Genomic DNA, 8572 nt, shown 5'->3' with positions numbered 1-8572 from the left:
CCAGCTGAACAGGGAGGCGGGTTGGTGGTCCTCAGCTGAACAAGGAGGCAGGTTGGTGGTACCCGGCTGAACAGGGAGGCGGGATGGTGGTACCCGGCTGAACAGGGAGGCGGGATGGTGGTACCCAACTGAACAAAGAGGCGGGTTGATGGTACCCAGCTGAACAAGCAGGGAGGCTTAGCCAGTCTCGGTAGGAGGTCTCTATAAGAGACAGTCTCAGGCTGCAGTCATCCCAGAGGAGGAAGCTGTGGTTGCCAGTTCCTACACACTGTCAACTTTCTCACTCAGACCAGAGGAAGGTTTTGCCACCACGGCTCTGAGCCTCACCCTGGGGAATTTTTTGCCACTCCTATGGCCCCCATAGGAGTGGGGTCCTTGACATGGCTGTGCTGATGTCAGCAATACACATTCACTTACGGCTTCCCCCAGTCTCCGCAGGCTTATAACATACAGATCAAGCAAGCAGCCAACCAACCAATCAATCAAAATTGACAAACAAAATGGACAAACAAAAACCCCACTGAAACCCCAAGGAAGGACTTGGAAGGGGTGTGTGTGTGTGTGTGTGTGTGTTGGGGGCTGGGAAGCCACTGTGCTCCTTCGTTCCTTTCCCAGGAGGGCCATATTTAGTAACTCTTCTCCACTTCTGGCTCTCTTACTTGTTTCTCTGGCCTAGTGAATCAAGGGCTGAGCCTCGCTTGCTGAGGCTGCCCAGGCTTGACTCAGAGCCTTACAATTTCAGGCACAGGAGCACAGTGGGGCTGCAAGAACCTGTGGCAAGGGGACTTGGCTGACCAGAATTTATTTTTCACTTTGCGGTGGTGCTGGGATTTAACCCAAGGTCTGATGTATGTTAGGCAAGAGCTCTACCCCTGAGCTGCAGTCCTTTAAAGGGTTTTGAGGACAAGGCTTCTCTGAAATGAAAGTGTCTATCAAACCATTACAGATGCTAACCAGAAAGGGACTGAGCCCTGAGTCAAGTTCCTCAGTTACTGGTAAGAGGCAGGTGCAAGCCAGGTAAACAGTTCTACAGGTAAGGTATATCCCTGGAGCCACATTGTCTCCTATAGCAGACAGTTTCCTGGGTAATAAAATTTGCCACACTGAGGGAAGCTTGAGAAAAAGAGACCTCAAAGCCTGCCTCCACAGTGACACACTTTCTCCAGTAAGGTCACACTTCCCAATAGTGCCACTCCCTTTGGGGGCCATTTTCTTTCAAACCATCTCAGTTATAAAGTAGCAACAAAATAATTGTGTGATTGGGGGTCACTGCAGCATGAGAAACTGTATTAAAGGGGTCACAGCATTGGGAAGGCTGAGAACCACTGGTGTAGACCAAGGTCTCATTCCCCTCCCATCTTAGAGAAGCACTTGTCTGCCTTAAGTTAAACTGCAAATGAAAGACTCAGTTGTCATGTTTCTTGTCCCCCCAAAAACTCATCAGCTAGGGAAGATGAACTCTCTGGAAAGGTGAAAGGTGCCGGATTTTGTCACAGACTGTTACCTGTTCTGCACAAGGGCTGCTCTGTGGCAAATTTTATTACCCAGGAAACTTGTCGACTTCCTGTTGCCTGCATGATGTAGCACTCAGCTCCAGCACCACATCTGTCCACACACCACCATGCTCCCTTCACGATCATAACTGACTGAACCTCTGAAACTGTAAGCAGCCACCCTAACCAAATGCTTCCTTTTTAACAGTTGTCATGGTGGTGTCCCTGCACAGCAATATGAAAATCCTAACTGAGACAATGATGGTAGTTTTGCTCCTGTTGTGAATCCGATCTGTGTTTTCTGGTGGTCTGAGGTGACCCCTGTGAAAGGGCCACTCAACACCCAAAGGGATCGTGACCCACATGTTGAGAATCACTGATCTAAAGACTTCAGCATACCCTATGCTATAGCTTGGGCTACAGTTGTCTGAGCACCAAGCAGGATGGTCAACACAGCGCGTAGGTGAAGCACGACTGTGTTCCTATGATTACACAGGAAACAGAGAGTCTTGGAAAACACACTGACCAAACACTGGGCAAATGCCTATTCCTACTGTCCTACTTATCCACTCTGAAGAACGCTCTAGATCTCCCTATCTGCACCTCTAAAGGATCCACTGTTGAAAGTTCTGTGGGAGCCAGGCGGTGGTGGCGCACGCCTTTAATCCCAGCACTTGGGAGGCAGAGGCAGGCGGATCTCTGTGAGTTCGAGACCAGCCTGGTCTACAAGAGCTAGTTCCAGGACAGGCTCCAAAACCACAGAGAAACCCTGTCTCGAAAAACCAAAAAAAGAAAAAAAAAGAAAGAAAGAAAGTTCTGTGGGTCAGTGAACATTCATTCTGACCCTTCCGAGTTAGAAGCTGAGAAACAAAAGCCAATAGGCACAGATGAGAGACGTGTGAAATACTTACCTAGTGAGGGTGAGAGCATGGGCTGAGTCCCCAGGTTTACTTACTCACACTGCTACCACCAGCAGCAGGGCTTGATAGTTTGGTTGAGATATTATCTTTGAAAGGGGTCAAGATCGTGATGGGGAAACCCACAGAATGAGAGGACCCAAACTATTAGGAGCTCGCTGACTCCCAACTGACAACAACTGTGGAACCTGCAGAGGACTGAACTAGGTCCCGTAAAGACAGGTGATAAAGACATGGGGTTTGGGCTGTATGTGGCAGTAGGACCAGGATCTAACCCTAGTGCGTGAACTGATTGTGTAGAGCCTATTCTCTATGGAAAGATACCTTGCTCAGCATAGGCATGGGGTGTCCCAACAAGATGATGAGACAGACTTAGGTGACTTCCCAGGGGAGGCCTTACCCTCTCTGAGGAGCAGATGCGGGGTGGGGTGGGAGGAAGATAAGGGGAGCAGGAACTGGGATTGGTATGTAAAATAAATAAATAAGAAAGATATTATCTTTGACTGGGCAATGTGGTACACACCTTTAATCTCAGTACTCAGGAGGCAGAGGCAGGTAGATCTCTGTGAGTTCGAGGCCAGCCTTGTGCAGAGCAAGTCCCGGGATAGCCAGGGCTACAAGATGTTACCTTTGGGCCTGGAGAGATTGCTCAATAGTTAGGAGTATGTACTGCTTAGGATCTGAGTTTGGTTTCCAACACTCATGTCTGAAAGTTCCTAACTGCCTATAATTCCAGTTCCAGGAGATCTGCCATCTCTGGCCTTCAAGGGCATCTGCACTCACACCACACATAGACATGTGATTTAAAATATAGCTTTAATCTAGATGTTTTCACATGCATGGGTGTTTTGCCTGAATGTATTTATGTGTGGCTAGTGCCCAAGGAAGACATCAATCGATCCCCTGGAACTGGAATCATGATTCAAACATGTGGGCTGCCATGTAGAAGCTAGGAGTCAAACTGTGTCATTTGCAAGAACAAAAGCTATTAACCTTTGAGCCAGCTCTTCAGGCTCAAAACAGTTATGTCTTTTAAGATTTCACATTTATTCTTGATAAAAGTGATACTGGAAGGTAGGACTGAAGTGAAAACCCTCTAACCAGTCATTGGCACGCTAAGCCATCACAGGCTGCTACTAATGGCATCCTTACTCTCTTCTAGGGCTACCATGTCTGACACTGCACTGACCTTTCTTCCCCCTGCTCTGGAAGCAGAAGAAACCGAGACATCTATGTTCCTCCTGATGCTATCTGTCTGAGGGCACAGGGAAAATACTTGCCCTCTTGACAGAGAAGCTGAAGATGTGATTTTCTTCAATACCATCACATGTGGCTGTGATAGAGGATAGAGAAAAACGCAGTGGAGTGTGGAATGCAGACTCCAGAAAGATCTCATCCTGACCATCAAGGCCAGTCAGGCAAGGCGAGTCAACTGAGGAAGTTGTGGTTTGGAGGCTGCATGAAGCAATAAAGCAAGGGAGTTGCTTTAGTGTGACCCTTCCCTCCCTCCCTCCCCCACTTTTTCTTTACACTCAGAAAAGCAAGAGGGATCCTCTAAGGGGAATACTGAACCAATACGAACTGCAAAGGATTTCTAATTAGGAGAAAAACACCCAAAAGTTGTATATATTCCGTGATGTACCAGCTCTGTAACTCTGAACGTGACTTTGAACTTTGACCTCAAGCCTCACAAAGACTGGGGTTACAGGTATGTACCAGCATGCTCAGCTGAACTACCTTTGCTGCTTTAGAGTCCAGTAGGGTGCTGTTTTGAGCTTTGAAAGACAGTCTCTCTCTCCACCCCTTACATTTAAGCACTTACAGAGTCATTGGCAGGGAAATTACTGGAAACATACAGGAACAGTATTGGGGAAAGCCCTGCCCAATTGATGAACAATAGCAATTCCACTCAGTCCAACCAAGGAAGTAACAGGCTGTGTTGATAACACTGTGTTCTGGGTGCCATATACCAGCAAGGTCACACTTGCCACCTGGCCTGCCACAGTCAATCCCAGATAATTGCCTTGATGGAACAAGACAGCAGGCTGTGTGGACACCAGAGGAAAAGCCCAGAGGGAAGAGGAAGCCACTGGACTGTGAGCCCAGTGTTTCTCTTCTCTGTACTGAGTCATCTTCTGGTAAGGCACCAGGAGAACACCTGCCCAAGTTTCTGAAACATGGAAAACCCCAGCAGCCTGGACCCCCTGATAGATTTTTATCTGGGGTAATCCCTCTCACCAACAACCCCCTGTCATTGTCATTTCTAACTTGAATATGTTGAGATCCTTTTCTTTCTCCTGCTGGGAGGAGGCACACAGATGGTACAGGCCCAACTTCAATGTAGCTGAAATAAACCTACGCGGGGTTGCCATAAAAACAGAGGCGTTAAAAGTTCTCCAATTCCTGCGCAGCCAGGACTGTTACACAGAGAAACCCCTTTCTCAAAAATCGAACAACAACAAAAACATAACAAGTTTCTTGATTGAGCAATAATAGCTAGTTTGCATCCCTCCTGCCTGTCCACCAAGTGTGTTTTCATTAGTCAAAAATGGAAGCTGAGCCAGGCATGGTGGTACATACCTTTAATCTCAGCACTCAGACCAGCCTGGTCTACATAGGGATAAAAAGAGGAAGCTGGAGGCTCTGGGCAGCTTCCAGGAAATCACTCTTTGGGGGTGAGGGACCAGGGAGCATGCTTGCAAAGCTGAAACTTTAGGGAACTGACCGGAGCACAATCAGGGTACAACCTGCAGCTCGGAAATCTGAGGCAGGATTGATTACCCCCTCCATTACATGGGTGGGGGTATATGACTGTTCTTGGTAGAGTGATTTTTCTGGTTAATTTTGATAATGAATGAGACTCTTGCACAATAGCTAGTATTTAATGGGTATTTGTGTTGGTATTAACCTCTCACAACAGGACCACTGTTTACCACATTATACCAGTGAAGAGTTTGAATACAGAGAAACTAAGCAATATTCCCATTAGTCCTACTTACTGTATGCACAATTCTTAGCTCGGGACAGAAACCAACACTTTATTTTTCACTGTCTGTTTTTGAGGACTCAGGAAAGCATATGTTCTGGGAAAAGGAGTTAGAGTCAAGTGAGCGACAGCTTGACTTTACAGATGGAAAAACAGACCTAGTCCCACAGTATGATCACGAGTGAGCCTACCAATCCCTGTTATCTGTGCTTCTCGTGAAACACAAAGAACCTTGCTGAAATTGCCTTTCATCTTTCTTGTACGTGAGGGAGTACAGTAAAGAAATCATCCACCTGAACACTTCATCTGGGGGGAAATTGTATTTTGTTTTTGTTGTTGTTGTTTTGGGTTGGGGAGATAGAGAGAGAGAGAGAGAGAGAGAGAGAGAGAGAGATCCGAAGAGCCTAGAGTAGAGAGAAAAGAAAGGAGATTGAACAAGGCCAGGGCTAGGGAAGTGAGAGAGTGGGAAAGAATAGTAGAGGTAGCAAGTGACAGAGTGTAGGAAGAGAGCTCCAAACCTTTCTGCGGTTGGGTCTGGCTCTTGCCAAAGCTGGCCTTGTAGTCTTGATAGTCTTGATACTCTAGGCTCAACTTCCTGAGTGCTGTCAGGATTACAGGCTTGTGACACCATGCCCAGCTTTGACCTGCTCAATTATAAAACAAAAAATTAATCTTTAACTGACTTGTGTACACCACATATTCCATACTTGTAATGTATGTTACCTTTAAAAGCTTGTGTATTTTCAGAATAAGGGCACCAACCACCAATGAAAATAAATGGCCCAGGTGATCCAACATCTTGGAATGCCTCTGTTACAGTTTGTGAGTTCTGCATCCAGAACAGCTTCAAGGCTGCTGTCAGAGATGATCCAGCCAAGACGTAACCACTATCCTGAATTTTCTTAAGTTCACTCAAAGATGCCAGCACCCCCAGACAACAGGAAGCAGTCTAGAGAAAATGATGCCTATATTCCCCAAAGATGGATTATGGACGTTTGTCATCATTTAATGGGGTTTGATTACAAGTTATTATCATTCATTGTAAAAAAAAACAAGTTAAACAAAAGAGTTAAATTCAAAGTTCTCTTTATAAAGGAAAAGAGGAGGATATGATATAGGAATGGTTAAAAAAAGGATAAACTTTTGAATCAACTTTAATCTAGAAACAACTATTAATCACAAAATATTTTACATTGGTATGGATTTTGGTTTACTGATACAAATTTAAAGTGATTTTTTGCTATACTATATGTATGTTTCTGCTCGTTTGGGATTTGGTGCTTATGCAGCTCATTTAAAATATACTGTATAAAAATACAGATTAGTAGTTAGTCAACTATAATAATCTAACTTATAGTCATGTTAGGTATGTTTTTAAGGTCTTACAGAGATATATATTAGATAGATAGTTGATCTTCAAACACTTCAAAGACCTATAGAATATGGCATTTAATGTTTAATAACCTAAGACTTTTCATGATAGTAAGACATGTCTGCTCTTGTCAGTACCAATTTGCTTCAAAAGAAGATGATGGGCATCAAAGAAACTCCATATGGAGTTTACTTTCTTTACAGAAAAAAGCTAACTATTTTGGCAAAAAAAAAACCAAAAAAAAAACCAAAACAAAACTGTCCTTGCCTCAACTGCTGATAGTATACTGTCCAAACTAGACCAGCAGGAAGCAAAAAAAAAGTGTCAAACTTTCTGAAGACAAGGTAGGACAGTCCATCAAAATTCCCTGCTTCTCAAATTGTCTATCAGCTATACTAGGCCTGTAGGCCAAAGTTGGATGCCCAACATTACAGAACATCTGACTGTCCTGGCAGCCAGATATCCCTATGAGTAGGTAACATTTCACCCTTCTGGTGTCTTTGATGGAATTAAAGATTAAATAATTAAACTTACAGTTTTCCTTAATGATGATAAAATGTCAATTAGGTATAAAACTTTAGATTCACAAAGATAGATATTAGAGTATTTTCTCTAATTTTGCCAAACACAAATATTATAACTGTAATGTTATATATAGTTTTACTATGTTAAAGTCAGAATCTTCTTTTTTTAATTAAGCAAAAAAGGAGGAGATGTGTTATATAATCTTTTTGTACACTGAAGATTTCTTTGCCGAGGCACCTTCTGAATGTTTTAAGAGCTGACCCACAGTCTAGATGGAAAACTCCACCTACAGACTTATTTTAGAATGATTTTATGTATGTATTTGTGTGTGAGCATATGGGCACAAGTGTGTGGTGGTAGACATGTCTCTCCAGGCAGAAGCCAGAAGGGGCCTCGGCCGGCTCCTCTACCGCTTCTCATCTCCTCCTTAGAGTCTCTGCCTAAACCAGCGGCTCCCCTTTGGCCCCGTCTCAGCTAAACAAGCAAGCCCTCATGTCTCCCTTAGAGCTGAGGTTATAGGTCTGTTTCTGTGCCTGGCTTGATATGCAGATGCTGTTATCCAACCTCTGTCTGAGTACCCAACAAGCACTCTTAATCACTGAGCCATCTCTCGTTTAGTTTTTGAAACAAGTTTTCTCTTGGTAGCCCAAGCTGGTCTGGTACACCTCAGGTTTGCCCTCAGCTGACTTGCCAACCTCATTTCCTGTTTCACTGGGATTACAGGTACTTGACCCTATGTTAGCAATTTATTTAGCCTTTCAATTCTCCGCTAGTGGTTTCATTTTTTTTTTCTGTTACCATTTTTTTTTTCCTGAAAGAAGTAAATAAGGGAAGGAAGTAAAGGGAACAAAAAGACAGGAAAAGAGGAATCATTTGCCTACCAATGTAAAACCCAAAACTTCCGTCTGCTAGAAGACTAAAGGCAACAGTCCCTCATCGAATATGGCCACCCAGGCCTTGCCTGCCGACGCTTGCCCTTAACCAACATGGCGACCGCGTGTGTCGTCGACTTCCGTCGCCCTCAGCCTACCAACCCACCCCCGGCGACGGGGCGGCGAGCTTCAATGACGGCGGCGGGCTGAGCGCATGCGTGGCTGCTGCGGCGGCGGCGGCGGCGGTGGCGGCTCTGTCGGCGGGGCGGCGAGGAGTCACTGCCCGCAGTTGCTAAGCTGCGGCGGCCGTGTCGGGATGGTGTAGCGGGGCCTGCGGACAGGCGAGGCGGCCGGCGCGGCCCACGCCTCCCGAGCGGTTCGGTGCAGCGGCGGCACGCTGAGGGGGC

Source organism: Microtus ochrogaster, unplaced genomic scaffold, assembly GCF_000317375.1.
Source record: "Microtus ochrogaster isolate Prairie Vole_2 unplaced genomic scaffold, MicOch1.0 UNK15, whole genome shotgun sequence".
In the NCBI taxonomy this organism is placed as follows: domain Eukaryota; kingdom Metazoa; phylum Chordata; class Mammalia; order Rodentia; family Cricetidae; genus Microtus; species Microtus ochrogaster.
This window is presented reverse-complemented; position numbering follows the sequence as displayed.